Raw genomic sequence first — 20359 nt, forward strand, 5'->3', positions numbered from 1 at the left:
CCAAAGAAGGTATCCAAATGGCCAATAAGCACATGAATCTCATGAAAAGATGCTCAACATCACTTATCTTTAGGGAACTGTAAATCAAAACTGTAATGATATATTACCTCACAGCTATTAGGATGGCTACTATCAAGTTAGACACAACTTGGCGACTGAACGACAGCAACTATAAAAAAAACTAGATAGCAACAGCATTGGTAAGGATGTAGAAGAAGAGGAACCCTTGTACACTATTAGTGGAAATGTAAAAGGGTAGAGCCATTGTGGAAAACAGTATGGCAGTTTCTCAAATAACTAAAAACAGAATTACCATATGATCCAGCTATTCTATTTCTGGATGCATACCCTCCAGATTAAATGCAGGGTCTCTGGGACATATTTGTACATCCATGTTCATACTAGCCTGATTCACAATAGCTAAATGTGGAAGCAAAATAAGTATGCATTGAGTGCATGAAGAAATAAAATATTTATATGTATAATGGTATATTATTCGGCCTTAAAAAGGAAGGAAATTCTTCAATTGCTATGCAGTGGATGAACATACAGGACATTATGTTAAGGGAAATAATCCATTCACAGAAGGACAGATACTGTGTGATTCCACTCAGAGTAGTCAAAATCATGGAGACAGAAAGTAGAATGGTGGTTGCCAAGGGATGGAGTTTGGGAGAATGTGGAGTTATCGTTTAATGAATACAGAGTTTGAATTTTATGAGATAAAAAGTATGGAGATAATATGGTGGTGATGGTTGTATAGCATGATGAAAATGTTTAATACCACTGAACTATGCCCTTAAGAAGGGTTAAGATGGTAAATTTTATGTTGTATATATTTATCATAGTAAAATTATTTTTAAAAAATAATGGACATTATGTTTCAAATAGGACAAATAGATTAATAAGGACACATGTTTCTGGTAACTTCAGATATTCAAATGATAATTATTTAATATGTATCTCAGTTTGCTTCATTATTTTGGTAACACATTTATGATTTTCATTTTTATGAAAATATCTCCAAAATGATTTAATAATTTATTCTTTGATCAAAGGAATTTGGATATAATGAATGTGACTTTATATAATGATACTATATTTTATACTATATTATATACTATAATATACTGAATGTCCTGTCTTTGTGATTAAGGATCTTCATTATATATCATCAATTTTGTGGGTATGTTTTTCAAATGTGATGCTTATTGTGTTCTTAAGGTGTAATGCCTGCTTTCCCCTGAACTTAATGACTCTAACTGCTTTATATTTGTCTACTAACAATATTGTCTTCTCCACTCACTTCATTTTGTATATCAATGTAAGAAGTTCTAAATGTTTTTGTTGACAACTGAAAGATCAAAAGTTACTAAGGTACACATAAAGAGTAAATGCATATATTTTTGCCAGAACATGGATGAATAAATTAGCTGTATAGTAGTAGCTCTTACCTGTAAGCATACCGCAGACTCACCTGGAGGGCTTGATAAAATGCAGGTTCCAGGGCCCCAGCCCCAATTTTCTGGGGTCCAGAGTGGGGGCTGAAAATCTTCATTTCTAATAATTTTCCAGCTAGTTCTGCTGCTCTGGGAACCATATATTGAGAACTATTGCTGCAGAGTAAAGTGGGATGGGGACAGTTTGAAATACCAGTAAGAATTTGTATTTATAGGAAACAGTGGAAATGTCTAGAAGTCTGGAAGTAGAAAAAGGGGAATGAAACTTATAACATGAAGGGGAAAAATAGAAATAAAATTCAGGTGTATGTATAAAATGGTAAACTGGTTACATGTTGGTTCACAAAGGGATTTTAGGAAGATATATTAAATACTTCTATCATTATAAACCGGTATTGCACCAGAAAGCATTGATCTCCAAAAAACATCTTATGTTACTTCTGTAATAGTCTGGCCTGGATGGAACATTGGTTTGACCCCGTGCAGCATTCCTAATGTTTGTATATTCTAATCCATTGGATGCTACTAAAGTGCTTTGCCAACAGATTTTATTCTCAGATAGTGCACAGCACAGAAGAAAATCACTTTGCAAATCCAATGATTTCATGGGCCACTAGGCTCCCTGCATTCTCTATTACCCAGTTTATCTTTTGTTCATTTAATGCATCACCAGCAACATTGAATTAGCTTGTTGGGCAATTAGGTAAGATATTAAACTAAAGATGTACATATAAATATGTCAAGTAATTATTTTAAGAATACATATGTAAGGAGTAGCTGGAGTAGACACTTTGTAAAGACATTTCCTCCTGCTTTCTCTAGTAGAGAAAGCTCTAACTCTGTATAAATACACCTTTTTCTAAAGTGTGCACAGTGAAATAAGTTTCTATAATATAATTAATGTTTAAAAATCCTTTCCAAGGAAATTAGGTTTTGTAAACATCCTGGAAAATGTCAGGTAATTAAATTGGTGTTTGTTAGAACAAACATCCCAAATCAAATCCAGTACTGCAAATGTTGGCTCAGGCCTGGTTTCTAGTCGCTCATTTTACCTGAGCTGTGGCCATGTAAAGCCCTTCTGCAGTTTTACCACTGCCTCGACTTTCCACAGAAATGCAGGAGACTCCAGTTTGATCCCTGGGTTGGGAAGATCCACTGGAGAAAGGAACGGCTACACACTCAAGTATTCTAGGCTGGAGAATTCCATGGACAGAGGAACCTGGCAGGCTACGGTCCATGGGATCGCAAAGAGTTGGACAAGACTGAGAGATTTTCACTTCACTTCACTTGACTTTCCACACCAACCCTGAAATGTTGCTGGGAGATGTACATGGCTACCTACATGTCTGGAAGCTGTGGTTCAATCCTGCTTTCTTGGCCTCTACTCTAATGTCATATCTTAGTCTTGCTAAACAGATCTGTCTCACACTGTCTTATTTCCCTGTTCTCGAAACATTCGAGTTTGGTGACTAAGCTTCAGCTTTATCCCTCTTCCCAAGGCTCTCTTTCATCATCTGCCATCACCCATCTCAGGAAGGGGAAATGCAGTCCTGGATCCTAGACCTTTGCCTTGGACCCTACTCTGTAATGACAGATACCCCTTATTCCAATTTGCTTATGCTTCCTGTAATTGTTCATAAGCCACTCCTCTGTGTGGATAGGCCAACATTTCATTTGTAAACCTTTGTTGATGTTTACTTACCTGGAATATTACCTGCTATCATGCTATTGTATTGGACATGCTGCTTTGGTCTCCATTTACATCTGTTATGGGAGCCATTCACCCAGATCCAATGTAGTGTTTGAGTCTTTTTCCAAATCCTGGCCCTTCTTCACCTGAGATATAGGACAACAAGTAACTAGATTTACCTGGTTTGTCCTTCTGAAAACATCGAGTGCTTATTGAATGCCTGGAATGATATTGGCCACTGGGAGATGGACATGAGCAAGACATAGTTTCCTTTTTGAAGAGCTCATTCTGGATGACAGAATAAATAAGCGAACAATTGAAATATGTTTGAGCAGTTCTAAGTATCTTTCTTACAAAGGTATAGGTCAGACAGTTGTTCCTCCATAAACATTCATTCTATTAATATTGCTCAAAATCCTCTAGGAGAAGAAAATGGCAACCTAATCCAGTATTCTTGCCTAGAGGATCCTGTGGACAGAGGAGCCTTGTGGGCTCCTGTCCGCAGGGTCGCATAGAGTCACACACGATTGAAGCGACTTAGTATGAATGCATGCATTGGAGAAGGAAACGGCAACCCACTCCAGTGTTCTTGCCTGGAGAATTGCAGGGATGGAGGAGCCTGGTGGGCTGTTGTCTGTGGGGTCGCACAGAGTCGGACACGACTGAAGCAACTTGGCAGCAGCAAAATCCTGTGATATGCCAGATTTTTGTTAACACATTGGGCCTGGATCCAGGGGTCCCTTCTGAGAACTGTGAGTCACACCTAGACATTCACCCTTGCTTCGAAAGCCCAGACCTTCCCCCTCCCAGAGATGAGTATTATGCATCTTCTGGCCCTAAGAAGTCAATAGAGGCCTTTTATAATAGACAGAGAAGGCAATGGCAACCCACTCCAGTACTCTTGCCTGGGAAATCTCATGGATGGAGGAGCCTGGTATGCTTCAGTCCATGGGGTCGTTAAGAGTCGGACACGACTGAACGACTTCACTTTCACTTTTCACTGTCATGCACTGGAGAAGGAAATGGCAACCCACTCCAGTATTCTTGCCTGGATAATCCCAGGGACAGAGGAGCCTGGTGGGCTGCTGTCTATGGGGTCACACAGAGTCGGACACGACTGACGTGACTTAGCAGCAGCAGCATAATAGATAACCTCTGAACCTGACTTCAATCCATGGGTGATCTACCTTGAACCCTATTGACTATAGGATGGGGAATTGCAAATTCAGTCACTTTGCTACCAAATCTACGTTTCCCCCACAAGCATCTGACTCGATCTTCAGCTTATTTCATTTCACCCTTCTGGACTAGCTGGAGCTGGGTATCTTGAAGGGTGAAAGTTTCCCGATCTGATTGCAGTGCTTATTGGAACAGGCCGTAAGAGACCCTGATGATAAACCTACCATAACTTTCAAAAGTCAGCATTAACCCCTAAGCAATAGTGGGCTGAGTTTGGGTTTCCAGTGGAAATGCCTGCCAGATGTCCCTAATACTGTACCTCCTAATTTATTGAGGAGACAAGTGAGAAATCCCTGGAATTCCCTGAGTGAAGAGTGCCTGTCCAAGGATTTATGAGGTATTCTGTAATCTGAGTTGCAAAGATAGGACATGGCCTTTGGCTGATGGATTGATATTTGAGCTTGAGATGGATATATCAGGGAATTTAGGACATCTTAGGGATAGATGAGATTGCCCCAGTGCCTCTCACTCAAACTCTAGAACTAATATCCACTTTCCCATGCTCTTTGGCTCCTCTTCCCAGTTCTAAAGCAGCCCTAGTCCACTGGAGGATAATTCTGAAACAAGCCTGGAAATAAGCTCCCTGCCTATCTATGTTCCTGAAGTTTCATGAGGATTCTGAAGGAAAGAGACAGGTTTTTGGCTTAGAGAAGGTAGGACGGTGGGGATGAGGAGAGGGCTCAGAGGTAATGGGATCAGCGTCAGGTACTCTGGAGAACTGCAGCAACTAGGACTAAAGCAGTGGCCCCAGACATCAAGGACAACCCAGAGTATGTATGTACTTCAGCTGTGGAAATAAAGATCGGTAATTCAACCCGTTTGCATCTGTTTGCTCATCTGTAAAACATATACCCTCTACGTTACAACATTCTTCATATAATCTTATAAGGAAAAGGGTCCCTGGACTTCCTTAGTTGTCCAGCGGCTAAGACTCTATGCTTTTCCTCTCCAATGCAAGAGGCATGAGTTTGATCCCTCATCAGGGAACTAAGATTCCCACATGCTGTGGGGCATGGCCAGAAGTAAAACAAAAAAGGTCCTACTGTATAGCACAAGGTGCTATATTCAATATCCTATGGTAAACCATAATGGAAAAGAATATGAAAATATACACATATGTAACTGATTCACTTGCTATATGGTAGAAATTAATATATTGTAAATCAACTATCATCAATAAAATGTTTAAAAAAGAAAATGCATGTTAAAGTGCTAGAAATATTTGAAGGGGTTATATAAAAAAATAGGTTATATTATAGGCCATACTTCTGTCATTTGTCTCTTTCTCATTTGCATATTTCCTAATAAGTTTTTATCAATTTTCAATTAATTATTTTTCCTTCCCCCTTGTTTATGAGCACACATGTCTTATTTAAGTTTTAAAATATCATTTCAGAGTTAATAGGTATAGGTATATCACTTCAGTCGTGTCCGACTCTGTGCGACCCCAGAGACAGCAGCCCACCAGGTCCCCCGTCCCTGGGATTCTCCAGGCAAGAACACTAGAGTGGGTTGCCATTTCCTTTTCCAGTGCATGACAGTGAAAAGTGAAAGTGAAGTCACTCAGTCGTGTCCAACTCTTAGCTATCCCATGGACTGCAGCCTTCCAGGCTCCTCCGTCCATGGGATTTTCCAGGCAAGAGTACTGGAGTGGATTGCCATTGCCTTCTCCTCAGAGTTAATAAGGGTCTTCAAAAATTTAACCACATCCTTTGTTTGATTACAATATTTTGTCTAGAAAAGTTGTCCTTAAAAAAAATTAAGATTTGTTTTTAAAATTCTGATGTAATGAAGGCTGATTCTAAACAAATGCTCACAAGCCAACAGAACAAGTAGGTCATGCAATGTGGGTGACTTTCCCAGTGTACCATAATTGTCCCTTAAAGCTGTTATGAATTATTCCAGAAACCCATATTTAGAGACTTTAAAAAATGCAGATTATTGGCCTGAGAAATGATTTTGTCTCTAAAGGAACGTTTGCAGACTGTCGTGCAAATCTCTATTTGAGCTGCTTTCACATTATGATCTTAGTGAATTCTTGACCAGATGGACTTGAACAGCTGCCACCCATGCCCGGGAAGTCCCTTTGCTTGAGAAAACAAAACAGCTCATTTGTTTGCAATTCCTTCCTGAAAGTACACAAGGGCAATTTTCTACATTGTGAATTACTTCTATCAGAGCAACATTCTCCCTGGAAGACCATAGCTCATTATGCTATTTAGAAACAAACAAAAAATATGCACAAACAGTTTTTTGCAGGAGTGTTATAATTTGCACCCAGAAGGGACAAGTTCCTTTTCAGATTGAATTTTTCAAAAACTGTTCCTCCATTGCCATTATGTTCAACCTGACATGGAAAGTTTTAACTGAGAGAACCCCCTCTGAAATAATAATGCCTTATATTTGTATAACAGTTTATACTTTTCAAAGTGCTTTTAGACACTTTATCTCATTTGACCCTCAAAACCACATGGAGAGGCAGGGAAAGTGGGAGAGCCAGGGAAAGTAGGTGTGTTTATTTGTTGCTTCGTAGATAAAGAAATCTATTCACTCCACAAATATTATCTGAGATTCTACCAACTCTATTGTATTCTAGTAAGTATTATAGAGGATAAAATTGCACAGAGGAACCTATTTTGTACCTAAGATATAGAAACCTAAAGCTGAATAATATAGAAATGTATAATAGCTTCCAAAAAATGACAAAAAGCAATATATGTTTAAAATATTAGAAATAAGTATGGTGTCCTGGAGGAGTATTTACTGTGTTCTGGAGGATTAAGGGAGATGTTTTAAAGCAGGTGGCATGTAATAGCAGAATATATATGCCTGGAAGGAGGCTTAGAATTTGTGGAATCTGCAAGAATGTTTACTCTTTGGCATTGCAATCATATACAATCATATACTCACATAGCCTTAAAAATGCAAAGATTTTAGCATCTAGTTTATTCTGATAGACCATGCTGGAACTGCTCCTATGGCACCCTGGGCAAAAGTGTTGGAACAGCTATAGTTTTTAAAAAATTTTAGCTCATGTGGAGTTGTAATCTCTATCATTCCACCCCTTGCTGACTGAAGCAACATAACACAAATCTATTTTCACTTCCTGTAGAAAGCCTTTAATATATCTGTAGACCACTATCAGATCTATCTTTTCTTCTTTCCATTAAATCTTTTAAATTCTTTGAGTACCACAATCATTAGTATACTACTGGACCCCTGTCTTATTTGTTCAAATTATCCATAACTTTTGCATCTTAAACCAATATATTATTCAAAGGGTAGAATGAATAGTACATATGTCAAGTTAAATAAGATTCTTACTTCCTGGGCCCTAAACACTAGACTGTTAAGTGTTTAGACACTGTGGTTATCTTTCCAATAGCTTTTAAACATGTAAGTTAATATTATTAGTTATGAACATTTCTCACACATAAAGGTAACTATCATTGAAAGATTCTTAATTAATATGCCTGGAATGAGTTATGAATGCTTTCCTAAAGAATAAAGGCCACTTTCCTTGCATGGCTTTCTCTTGTCCCTTTTTTCTTTTTCTTAAGTCATTCATGATCTGTGCATATTCACCCAGATGATGCTTGCTTAAAGGACTTTTTTTAATACCAAAGTTCCAACTTAACAATGATCATTAATACTTTGTTTCCCATTGCTATTAAACTGAGAAAATAAAAATTAATAGTTCATGTAAATTAATAAGCCAATACTGACCCCTGGTGTGTAGTGAAGAAATTACTTACTGGGTGAACTAGTGGACACTTGGGAACTGTTTTCTGTTTTAATGTTTCTTCATCTTTGTCCAACTAAAGAAGTTTCCTGAGTTATAATTACAGATATGGAAGCTGGGGAATCCAAAGCTAACTAACTGAATGGAGAGAGTTCCTCTGTGTTAGCCCTCTGTGGTCGGTAAGTAAAAAGAACTAGAAACTCTAGAATGGCCCCATTAGATGATGTTTTTGCCTGATATGGTCAGTTTTTAAGCAAATGTAAATACAGAAAATTGAGAAGTGCTCTCTTCACTTGACTCCGTATGAACTGGATTTTATTTTTAAGACCTGTTGTGAATTTATCTAGGTGTGCCCTCATCTACCATCTTGGGTCTTCATTGCCTGCTGTGCCCCCAAATACCTCTCTGCTTGTCTCTGACACGAGTTCCAAAGTCCTCCTTTTCTAATCTTATTTACTCTTGTTCCTTCTCCTGTACTTTTCCAAAGCTGTACCATGTGCCTGGGATACACGATGCAGGTTCAGGCCTCAATGGCCGCCAGTAGCTCTGTTGCGGCCTTACCTTCTCCTGTGCTCACGGGATCCTAGAACCACACTTATTGGAGGAGTATCACTGGGCTTGTAGCCAATGAGCTAGATTCTAACTTAATCCTGGCACTGCCACTGACTTGCTATGAGACCTATACAACTCACTTCAGCTCTAAGACTGCTGGATTTCTGTTTCTTAATCTGCAAAAGTGGGTGATTAGACTAGGATCACTAACATTCTACAATTCAAGAAGTCTGGACTCAGGAAGCCAGTTTGGAACCTTGGGTTCTTTACTGCCTATAGTGCTTCCTCATCCCTTTCTCCTCCTACTCTCTAGTTTGTCTAGATGTGTCTACGGTGTACTCTTATGGTCACTAAACCATTGTACTGGTTATACTGTCTTGTAACTTCTTTTTTCCTCCCTTGGCCTAACATACAGCAGACTGTTACTATCTACTGAGTGAATGAGAAAAAGAATAAATTTCTTCATCCTGCAAGTCTGTATCTGCCAGGTATCCCTTAGAAGCTTCTGGACCCTGAGAGCTGTGTAGTCATATAACTTTTTGTCCTGATTCTACAAACCAATATGCAGGGATGTTGCCTTTCAAAAACTTTCAAAGGTGATGAATAGCTATAGTCCCTGCTGGAGAAAAATGAGAGGACATTGTTATTGGGAAACTTCAGAGTGCTTTAGAATCACTTAGGGAGCTTTGAAACTCTGGAGATTAATATCATACTCCAGGACAATTATACTAAGTCTCCTACATACAGCTGTTCAAATTGTGAAATTTCAAAGATGTAAATGTGAGTTCCATCAAGGTTAGGCATGAGTGAAACTGCAGCTTGTCCTCCATTTCCTATTGCTGACAACCTTTCAGTTCTACCATCTCCTACCTCCTTTCCCTCTTCCAGCCAGGAACTCTTCTTTCCTGTTCACTCAATGCCACCCCTGTAGGCCAGTTGTACTGCACTACTATACTTTTTCAAGGTACTCTAATGTAAGATTAAAACTGCTTTCTTCATTTTTTTTTTTGAGGTTTTTTTTTTGGTATGTTTTATTTGTGTGAAAAGTATTATAAACCTATTACTGTGTTGCCGATTGTGTTAATTGTGTACCAAGGCTAATTTTGTTGGAGTTATGAACAAATTAGACTTACGTGCACTCTTGGAATGGAACTCGTTCGTATGTAGGGGACTGACCATACAGCAGAATCTCTGGCAGTGGGGCCCAGCTATTGGCATTCCTTCAAAGATGCCTGGGTGAATGTAAGGTGCAGCCAGAGCAGTGAACTGTGGGCTACGGTGTATAGGAGGGAGCTGCCAAGCATCAGAGCACAGCCTGCTTTGGGGTGATTTGTTATGTAAAAATAGGTTATGTTGTGTTATCAATGTGAACTCATTCAAAAGACTGCTCACCAACCATGCATACTCTGTGTTTTAAAAGTAAACTCTATTTCACATTATGTATAACTATTATAATTTTGTAAACCTTCACTTCTTCCAGTTTTATTGTTACTTTCTATGAATGATTTATTTTCTACTTTTTAGAAATAATTGGTGCCTCACGTGAAAAACTCCTCCATTTTTGCCACCAAATCTATAAATCTGTTTTCTTCTGTATTCTTCTTTTCCTAGTGCCTTTCCGCCAGTGTTTAGCTTTCTAGAGTCATTGTCCATCTCTTTAAAGCAAAGATTCAGAAACACAGGTGTATGTATGTGTGTTTGAAGGAGATAAACAGTTCTGCCAACAAAAGACCCCTCTGAACCAGTATAAAAGAGAGAACATGTTACTAAGAAAGCATTATCAGATTTCCATGAATGTAAGGTAGCCGAAAAAGTGACTAAAAAGTCTGGACAAAGTTACACATAATTTATTTAACAAAGAAGAAGCAAGAATAACTTATCTCCTCAAGAAAGAAGGGACCACACCCGATGATGGTCTCCTTGTAAAAGTTTCCTAAGTTAATTTTGGAGGCATATATTTATAGTTCCAAGTATGAGAAGGTCCCCAAATTTACATTGTAAAAATTGGATCTTTTATTGGGCCTGAAATCCTGTTAGGATTTCAAGGAGGAGAGTGTGAGGAGATGGTCAGCTCCTCTGCAAAGAAAGTTTCATCATTTTAGCCTTACAGTGTGCCTTGGAAAGTGTATGTATGTAGATATTACCAGTGAGAGAACTAAAAGTGATGGCATTTCAGTAGAACATCTAGCAGTAGACCTTGGTATCTAAACACCATTTTTCAATGAAGGGTATCAGTCCTTATTTGAAAAATGGTAATTCCTGGACCAGGTAGGGAAAACATAAGATGAGCCCAGAACATCTCATGGTCCTAGAAAATACGGAAGCTCTAAAGATAAGTAAATAAAAAATACAAGAAAAAGATGGGTACTTGTTGAAAGAACATAGCAGACACCCTGAAGGGGCACCTAAAGGCTAAAGCTCAAGCAATTTGAGCAATACAATAAATAATGATATTATTGGATTTTGTTCCATAGAATAGAATAAATATTTGAGTCTCTACTCATATACATAATTGAATACATAAAAGGAAAGAGTAGTAAGACAGCTATTGCTTAAAAAAAATTCTAAATATATGTAGAGAGAAAGAAGAAGATGGAAAAATCCCCATTAGGCAACCTGTACAAAATAATCATTAGTGATAAGATCCACCAATGAATGCACAAATTAGTGGGAAAAGTTTGAGGTAAAAGGACATTTGCACCATATCAAAGTATCTCAATATATTAATGGGGAAGATAGCCTCTTTAGACATAGAGAAATCTAGCAGATACATCCTTAGCCAAGGAAGTGATGAAGGTAGATGCCGTCAATAAAAAGACAAACCATCACTATCACTTTAAACCTACTATGAAGTACTGAGAAAGGAACATCACTTCTGGTTATTCTTGCTCAAAATTCATATCCTCAATCCAATCATGAGGAAACATTAGACAAACCAAAATCTGAGGCACAGCCTACAAAACAACTAACTAGGACTCTTCAAGTTGGCAAGATTCTAAAAAATGAAGAAAGATGAAGGAGGTCATAGGTTAGAGGAGACTAAGAAGACATGACAACTAATTGCAAAGTGGGGTCCTCTGTGGAATCCTGGAATATAGAAAGGATGTTATTAGAAAAACATGAAATTTATTTCCATTTTATTTATTTATTTTTTGTTGAAGGTTAATTATACAATTTTGTGGTTTTCTGTCATACATCAACAAGAATCAGCCATAAGCACACCCATGTTGCCTCCCTCCCCAACCTCTCTCCCACCCACCCCCACCCACTCCCTTTCTAGATTGTCACAGAGCCCCTGTTTGAGTTCCCTGAGTCATACAGCAAATTCCCATTGGCTATCTTTTTTTGGCATTGTAAATCTCCATTTTACTCTCTCCATACATCTCACCCTCTCCCTCCTCCCATCCTCCCATCCCTACCCCACATCCCACATCCGTAAGTCTGTTCTCTATGTCTGGAGAAACACATGAAATTAAGATCAATAATATTTTACCAGTGCTGGTTTCCTAGTTTTGATGATTATTCTATGGTTATATAAGATTAAAAAGAAAAAGAAAAACATTCAGGAAAGCTTAGTGTGGGGTATACAGAAACTTTAGGGTATATGGAATTTCCCACAATTTTTCCATAAGTCTAAAGTTAGTTCAAAATTAAAGTTCCCTCCTTCCCTCATAAAAAGCTCCAGAGATAAATGTGATGTGGTATTAGACAATAGGAAAATATCCAAAGGAACAGAATTAAGAGACAGAAAGAAATCAACACAAACATAGATATGTGATTTATAACAAAGATGACATTGTAAAGCAGTGGAGAATGAAGGTATGTTTATTAAAAGGCATTGGGTGAAATAATTGTATGCGGAAAAAAAAAGAAAATTGACTGGTGTCTCATATGCGATAGTTCATTTGTGGTGAATTCTAGATCGAAATATGAAATGGGAAATAGTATTTTAGAATGTAATATGTGAGAATATCCTTGTGATGTTGATATAAGATTTTTAAAACAAAACAAATAAAAACAACAAAGGAAAGCACTATTACACAGCAAATGTAAAGTTATAATTTGGACTACATTAAAATTCAGTGCCTCTTTTCAAAAATATCTTCAGTCAGGTGCCTGATGGAGAAGGAAATGGCAACCCACTCCAGTGTTCTTGCCTGGAGAATCCCAGGGACGGGGGAGCCTGGTGGGCTGCTGTCTCTGGGGTCACACAGAGTCGGACACGACTGAAGTGACTCAGCGGTAGCAGCAGGTGCCTGAAAGGCCAAGTCACATATTGGAAGAAGATATATACAATACATGTAACTATGAAAGTCTCATATCCAGAATATATAAAGAATTCCTACAGATCAATTAAAAAAATGTTTGACAGTTGGGCAAGAGGCCTTTAACAGGCACTGCACTGAATGGGTGGAGAAGACAATGGCACCCCACTCCAGTACTCTTGCCTGGAAAATTCCATGGACGGAGGAGCCTGGTGGGCTGCAGTCCATGGGGTTCACTTTCACTTTTCACTTTCATGCACTGGAGAAGGAAATGGCAACCCACTCCGGTGTTCTTGCCTGGAGATTCCAGGGACGGGGGAGCCTGGTGGGTTGCCATCTATGAAGTTGCACAGAGTTGGACACAACTGAAGTGACTTAGCAGCAGCACTGAATGGGATACCAGCTGGTCAATAAACTCAGGGTATGTGCTTGACCTGACCTGAGCCATGACAGGCTCGAAGGGCCACACTAGGCCTAGGCCTCAGGTTCTTGTAAGCATGAGTCATAATTCTAAGAAGCCCCACCAAGGTCCCCGATAACACCAGGTTCCCTGATGACACCAAGGTCCCTCCCCCCCGATGACGCCAAGGTTAAGTCAATCACCACGATGACCCAAGGTTGAGTCAATCACCACATACCAACTACACTATTGCTGAGACAAAAGATCACCTGTATATAAGCAGCTGTGATTCAGAGCTTGGGGCTCTCATCAAGACTCCACTGTGCTGGATGAGACTTGAGCCCTAGCTTGAGCTAGCAATAAACCCCTTTATGCTTTTGCATTGCTGTGGACGTCTTATTCTCTCAGTTTTGGGGACTCGGACACTGGGCATAACAATGACTAATGAGGAAGTCATAAAGTAAAACCAAAAGAACTTACTCTCTTCCTCTTCCTCTTCCCCACTGCCTTCTCTTTCCTTCTTTTTTTTTTTTCTTCCTTTCTTGTATAATTCAGTCCTAAAATCATTAGGTGGGACAGAATAAGGAATGCATGGTGTCTACATATGCAGGATGCCTGTGTGGGTTGAAGCCAGAGCTAAGTAAGGGCTTAGCTTCAGTGCATGTAGGTGACCCCCTATGCAGTGTCAGTCCAAACAGGGAAGGAGACCATCCAGATAGAAGCATTTTCTAGCATTTGTTTTTGTTGTTGTTGTTGTTCAAGGGGCCACTGAGAGAAGAGCCCCATTCAGGGCAGTGGCACAGAGTGGAGATTCAGAAGAAAAAGGGGAATAAAAAACTGTCCCTGTGGAAGAAGTTCAGTGTGGGGTTTCAGAGTCCAAGCAGAGTGAGGAGGGCATCTGTATTGGAGGGCTATACCTAATGTCAGCTATTGGAGCCAAGGAAGGGGAGAAAGAAGGGGTCAGTGGAGAAGTGGAGGCAAGCCAGCGAGGGATGCTGATGCTAGAATCTGGCAAGATGAAAAAGGCATTACTAGAGGTGTGGCTTGGTGGAGAGTGTCAAAGCTGGCGCAGGCTGGAGCAGGCACCCACATGAGGTTAGCTCAGGAAGGAAGAAAAGAGTACTATAACAGGACACTACAACCTACAGACCAGAGCCTGAGTGTGACACCTGAGGGATGGTGGAGTCACAGTAGAGTCAGGAGGGTGAGTGTAAAGGGGTTTCCATTCATTGTTCCATCCATTGTTTAGTCACCAAGTCGTGTCGGTTTTCCTGTGACCTGACTGTAGTCCACCAGACTCCTCTGTCCATGGGATTTCCCAGGCAGTAGTGGTTGCCATTTCCTTTTCCAGAGGATCTTCCCACCTCAGGGATAGAACTGTTTATAATAGCCAGGACATGGAAACAACCTAGATGTCCATCAGCAGATGAATGGATAAGAAAGCTGTGGTACATATACACAATGGAGTATTACTCAGCGGTTAAAAAGAATTCATTTGAATCAGTTCTGATGAGATGGATGAAACTGGAGCCGATTATACAGAGTGAAGTAAGCCAGAAAGAAAAACACCAATACAGTATACTAACACATATATATGGAATTTAGGAAGATGGCAATGACGACCCTGTATGCAAGACAGGGAAAGAGACACAGATGTGTATAACGGACTTTTGGACTCAGAGGGAGAGGGAGAGGGTGGGATGATTTGGGAGAATGACATTCTAACATGTATACTATCATGTGAATTGAATCGCCAGTCTATGTCTGACGCAGGATGCAGCATGCTTGGGGCTGGTGCATGGGGATGACCCAGAAAGATGTTATGGGGAGGGAGGTGGGAGGGGGGTTCATGTTTGGGAATGCATGTAAGAATTAAAGATTTTAAAATTTAAAAAATAAAAAACTAAAAAAAAAAAAAAAAGAACCCACATCTCCTGCATTGGCAGGTGGATTCTTCACCAATGAGCCACCAGGGAAGTCCCTGTATACAGGGGTAACTTAGTGTAGCATGCCAGGGACTGAGGATTAGGTAATAGCGGGGTATTAGTGACAATACAGGAGAAGGAAATGGCAACCCACTCCAGTGTTCTTGCCTGGAGAATCCCAGGGACGAGGGAGCCTGGTGGGCTGCCATCTATGGGGTCGCACAGAGTCAGACACGACTGAAGCGACTTAGCAGCAGCAGCAGCAGCAGTGACAATACAGCCAATGCTGATAATTCGTTGTGCATAGGAGAAATCTTTTTTGTAAGAAATATTGTTTTTGTTGTTCAGTTACTAAGTTGTGTCCAACTCTTTGTGACCCTATGGACTGCAGCACACCAGGCTTCCCTATCCTATAAGACATATACCCCAAAGTAAATGTTTAGGGGTATTATGCTTCAGGTCAGCAGTGTGCTGTCAAATGGCTGAAGAAAAGTTTCCTTGTATTTTACTTTCTACTTTTGTCTAGGTTTGAAATTATTTCTAAATTAAAAAAATTGTAAAGAGCTACAACTGGATAGGGGATTTCCGGGGTGGTGATTGCATCAGATTCTGGGAAGCCGCGGCGGCCTCCGTGAGTGCGGGATTCGGGTGATGGGGCTTCCTTGGTGGCTCAGAGGTCAGAGTATTTCCCTGGAATGTGGGAGACCCGGGTTCGAGCCCTGAGTCAGGAAGATCCCCTGGAGAAGGAAATGGCAACCCACTCCAGTACTCTTGCCTGGAGAATCCCATGGAAGGAGGAGCCTGGTAGGTTACAGTCCGTGGGGTCACAAAAAGTCGGACATGACTGAGCGACTTACCTTATCTTACCTTGGTGGTGATGGTCAAGTCACTCAGTCGTGTCCGTCTCTTTGCAATCCCGTCGAGTGTAGCCTACCAGGGTCCTCCGTCCATGGGATTCTCCAAGCAAGAATACTGGAGTGGATTACCATTTCTTTCTGCAGGGGATCTTCCCGACCCAGGCATCGAACCCGGGTCTCCCGCATTGGAGGCAGACGCTTTAACCTCTGAGCCACCAGGGAAGCCTTACCTTACCTTACAACTGGATAATGAAAAAGGGAGAGAGACAGAGACAGCGAGAAAGAGACTATACCGAGTAATAACAAGAATGTGGAGAAACTGGAACATTAACACATTGATAGGTGCATAAGCTAGCACAACATTTGGAAACCTAATCTTTATCTTCTAAAACTCAGTATATGTGTACATTAGGAACCATCACATTCCACAGAACCTACTCATATAAGGTGTTCATTTAAATGCAAAGGATGTATATACTGAGGGCCTGAAACACATCCTGCAAGCGAGCTTTACAGGGCTGTCAATATTCACTCGCACAGATTACACTCTGTCTCCAGCTTGAACCACCGAGATCTGTCCTAGGAATCCTGCTTTCTGGAAAACTCACAGGAGAAACATTGAGCCAGCCTTTTATAACCCCTTGACTGTGTAATCAAGGTAGGTTGTCACACCAATTAGACTAATTAGAAACCAACAGTGAAGCCAAACCAAAAGCAAATAAACAAAAATACCTCACCCTGAAGGTCACTAGAAGATGCTTATTGACTTTAAATTGCACATTTTAAATCTCATTGCTGTTATCTTGGCCAAGAGTTGAAAATCCAGATATCCAGCTTCCCCAGAGATAAAGACAGAGTTTCTGCTGTTTAGCTGGGAATCCATTCATACTGTCACATAAAAATAGATTGGAATATTTAAAGCATAATGTTTATAATAACCAAAAACTGAAAGCAATACAAATAGCCATTAGAAAGAAAAACAATAAATTGTTGGATTGCACATGGAATACTACAGAATAATGAATAAATATGCACTACTGTTATGTAAAACAGCATAGATGAATATCAAAAATAATCTACTAAGTGAAGATATCTGAAAGAAAAAAATAGATGTATGCATGCATGCTAAGTCACTTCAGTCACGTCCAGCTGTTTGTGACCCCACGGACTATATAGCCTGCCAGGCTTCTCTATCCATGAAATTCTCAAGGCAAGAATACTGGAGTGAGTTGCCATACCATCTTCAGGTGTGTGTATATATATATATATATACACACACACACACACACACACATCAAGGTTATATACATCAAGGTGTGTCTATATTTATATTATATATTATTAACATGATATAATATATAATATATTATAAATATATTATATATTTATATTATATAAATATATATATTTATATTATATGTAAATTATTATATTATAAATTATTTATATATAACATAAATATAGATACACCTTGATGTATATATGTATGTGTGTGTGTATATATATTATATTATACACATCAATGTGTGTCTATATATTATATTATATATAATACATCATATACATGTATATATATTATATATATACATCAAGGTGTGTCTATATATTATATTTTATAATATATTTTATATTTATATTATATATACAATATATTTTAAATATATATTGTATATATAATATATATTTCTATATATAAAAATATATAAAATATATGTTTAAAAATATATTTAATATATAATTTATATTTTGTATTTATATTATATTTTATAATATAAATATAGACACACCTTGATGTATATATATAATATATATGTATATGATATATTATATATAATACATATAATATATAGACACCTTGATGTACATAATATATTATATATATATACACACACATACCTACATGGATAGATAGATAATTTCATTTATATAAAGTTCAGTATCCAGGCAAAATTAATCTTTTGTGTAAGAAATCAGATTAACAGTTGCCTTTGGAAAAGAAAAGAGGACTGATAACTGAGAGTGAACATGAAACGTCAATGGGGTAACAGTTGCAGGTTAAATGCTATTTCCTGGCTTGACAGAAAGTTAAATGGCTGTACTCACTTTGTAAAAATTAATCAAGCTTAAAATTTATCATTATATGTACATATTGATATGTTGATAAAAGTATCTTTTAAAATGTTATATGTATACATACACAGGTATGTGCACACATACATACTCAAAAGGCATACCTGCCTTTAGGGTCATTTAACTTAGCACTGAGTGGGTAGTGTTTCAGTGTTTCTTTATTATTATAGGATGTGTTTCTTTATTGTTATACCTATTAAAGTTTTTCTCTATTATTTTTTTGAGTGTTTCCTTCTCCTTATTTTTCCTGTTCTATCCCTTGGTGACTCCTTTAGGTGGATATGTGATTTATGGGTTTAATTTCCATGTCATTTAATTTTTTCTTAACTTTTAAAATCTTTTTATACATTTAAAAACTTATTTTCAGTTTATTCACTGAGGTTGATTTTCTATATTACTAATTCAATACAAAGGTATAGAATATTCATGCATATAATACTAGGCAGCTACTTAAAAAAAATGAAAGATGTTGGTCTTACAGTATATAGTTACCATGGTAATAGGAATATAATTTTGCACTTTTAAATGAAATATAATACAATTTATGTAGTATGTTACTTTAGTCAAAAATTTCTGTGTGCATGTGGTCTGTATTTCTTAATGTATTGTTAGAAATGTATAACATTATTTGGGTGATTTGGTTGCCAGTAACAGAAGTTGGTGATTTATTTGCACGTAATAGAAGAGTAAAAGAGAATTTCTTAATAATGGCATAAGAAATCAAGTCTTCCTATTTTTCTGTGTAACAAGACCTCTCAAATGGCAAATACCACATTCCCTGCAACATTTCAACAACGTTATCAAACACCCAGGTTTTTCTCTGTCTTTCTATACTGGTATCTTTAGTATGCTTGCTTTTCATTCCTTCACAAAAGAAAAGGAGGAATTAAATCAACATTTATATTCGTTTTTGCTCTAATAACGCAACTAAAGGAACACACTAATATGTCAAGAAACATATTTTCTATTTCTTGATTTTGAGTTTATGGGTTAGTTGAAGCAGTTCTACATCAGACTGTGGGTGAGGTTCAAGTGTGTTTCATGAGTCTTTCAATCCTGGACCCGGGTTAATGTACAGACACTACTTAGGACATACAATTTTTATAATTCAGTGCAAGGAAATACATGATGCTTCTTAAAAGTTTTGCTTAAAATAGGTACTATCTCACTTCTAGATGACAACGTGTACTCAGTTGTGTCTAATTCTTTACAACCCGCGGAGTGCAGCCCTCCAGGCTCCTCTATCCATGGGGATTCTCCAGGCAAGAACTGAAATGGGTGGTCATGCCCTTCTCCAGGGGATCTTCCTAACTCAGGGATAAAACCTATGTCTCTTAGGTCTCCTGCATTGACTGGTGGATTCTTTACCACTAGCACCACCTGGGACACTGGTACCCAGGAAGCCCAAGTACCTGGCCTTAGCTCAGTTGGTTCTAATGATGCTAATGGTGCTAATAATGCCAAGGTCATGGGTTCCATCCCATACAGGCCAAACTCTGCAATGTCTATGACCAATGTAGAGAGGAAACAAATAATTATGAACAAATAAGACAATATACTATGTCTTATTGACTATGCCGAAGCCTTTGACTGGGTGGATCACAATAAACTGTGGAAAATTCTGAGAGAGATGGGAATACCAGACCACCTGACCTGCCTCTTGAGAAACCTATATGCAGGTCAGGAAGCAACAGTTAGAACTGGACATGGAACAACAGACTGGTTCTAAATAGGAAAAGGAGTACGTCAAAGTTGTATATTGTCACCCTGCTTATTTAACTTATATGCAGAGTACATCATGAGAAACGTTGGGCTGGAAGAAGCACAAGCTGGAATCAAGATTGCTGGGAGAAATATTAATAACCTCGGATATGCAGATGACACCACCCTTATGGCAGAAAGTGAAGAGGAACTCAAAAGCCTCTTGATGAACATGAAAGTGGAGAGTGAAAAAGCTGGCTTAAAGCTCAACATTCAGAAAATGAAGATCATGACATCTGGTCCCATCACTTCATGGGAAATAGATGGGGAATCAGTGGAAACAGTGTTAGACTTTATTTTGGGGGGCTCCAAAATCACTGCAGATGGTGACTGCAGCC

General features: G+C 38.6%; 1 long non-coding RNA gene across 1 annotated transcript in view; it reads left to right on the top strand.

Annotated features, from left to right (window-relative positions):
- Nucleotides 1-20359, top strand: part of LOC138432823 (uncharacterized) — a 92108-nt gene that overhangs the window by 56844 nt on the left and 14905 nt on the right. The window contains exon 2 of the long non-coding RNA XR_011254000.1: nucleotides 8214-8310. This is a non-coding gene — a long non-coding RNA (uncharacterized lncRNA). The remainder of the gene's footprint in view (nucleotides 1-8213; nucleotides 8311-20359) is intronic.

Source organism: Ovis canadensis, chromosome 2 (assembly GCF_042477335.2).
Source record: "Ovis canadensis isolate MfBH-ARS-UI-01 breed Bighorn chromosome 2, ARS-UI_OviCan_v2, whole genome shotgun sequence".
NCBI classification, from domain to species: Eukaryota; Metazoa; Chordata; class Mammalia; order Artiodactyla; family Bovidae; genus Ovis; species Ovis canadensis.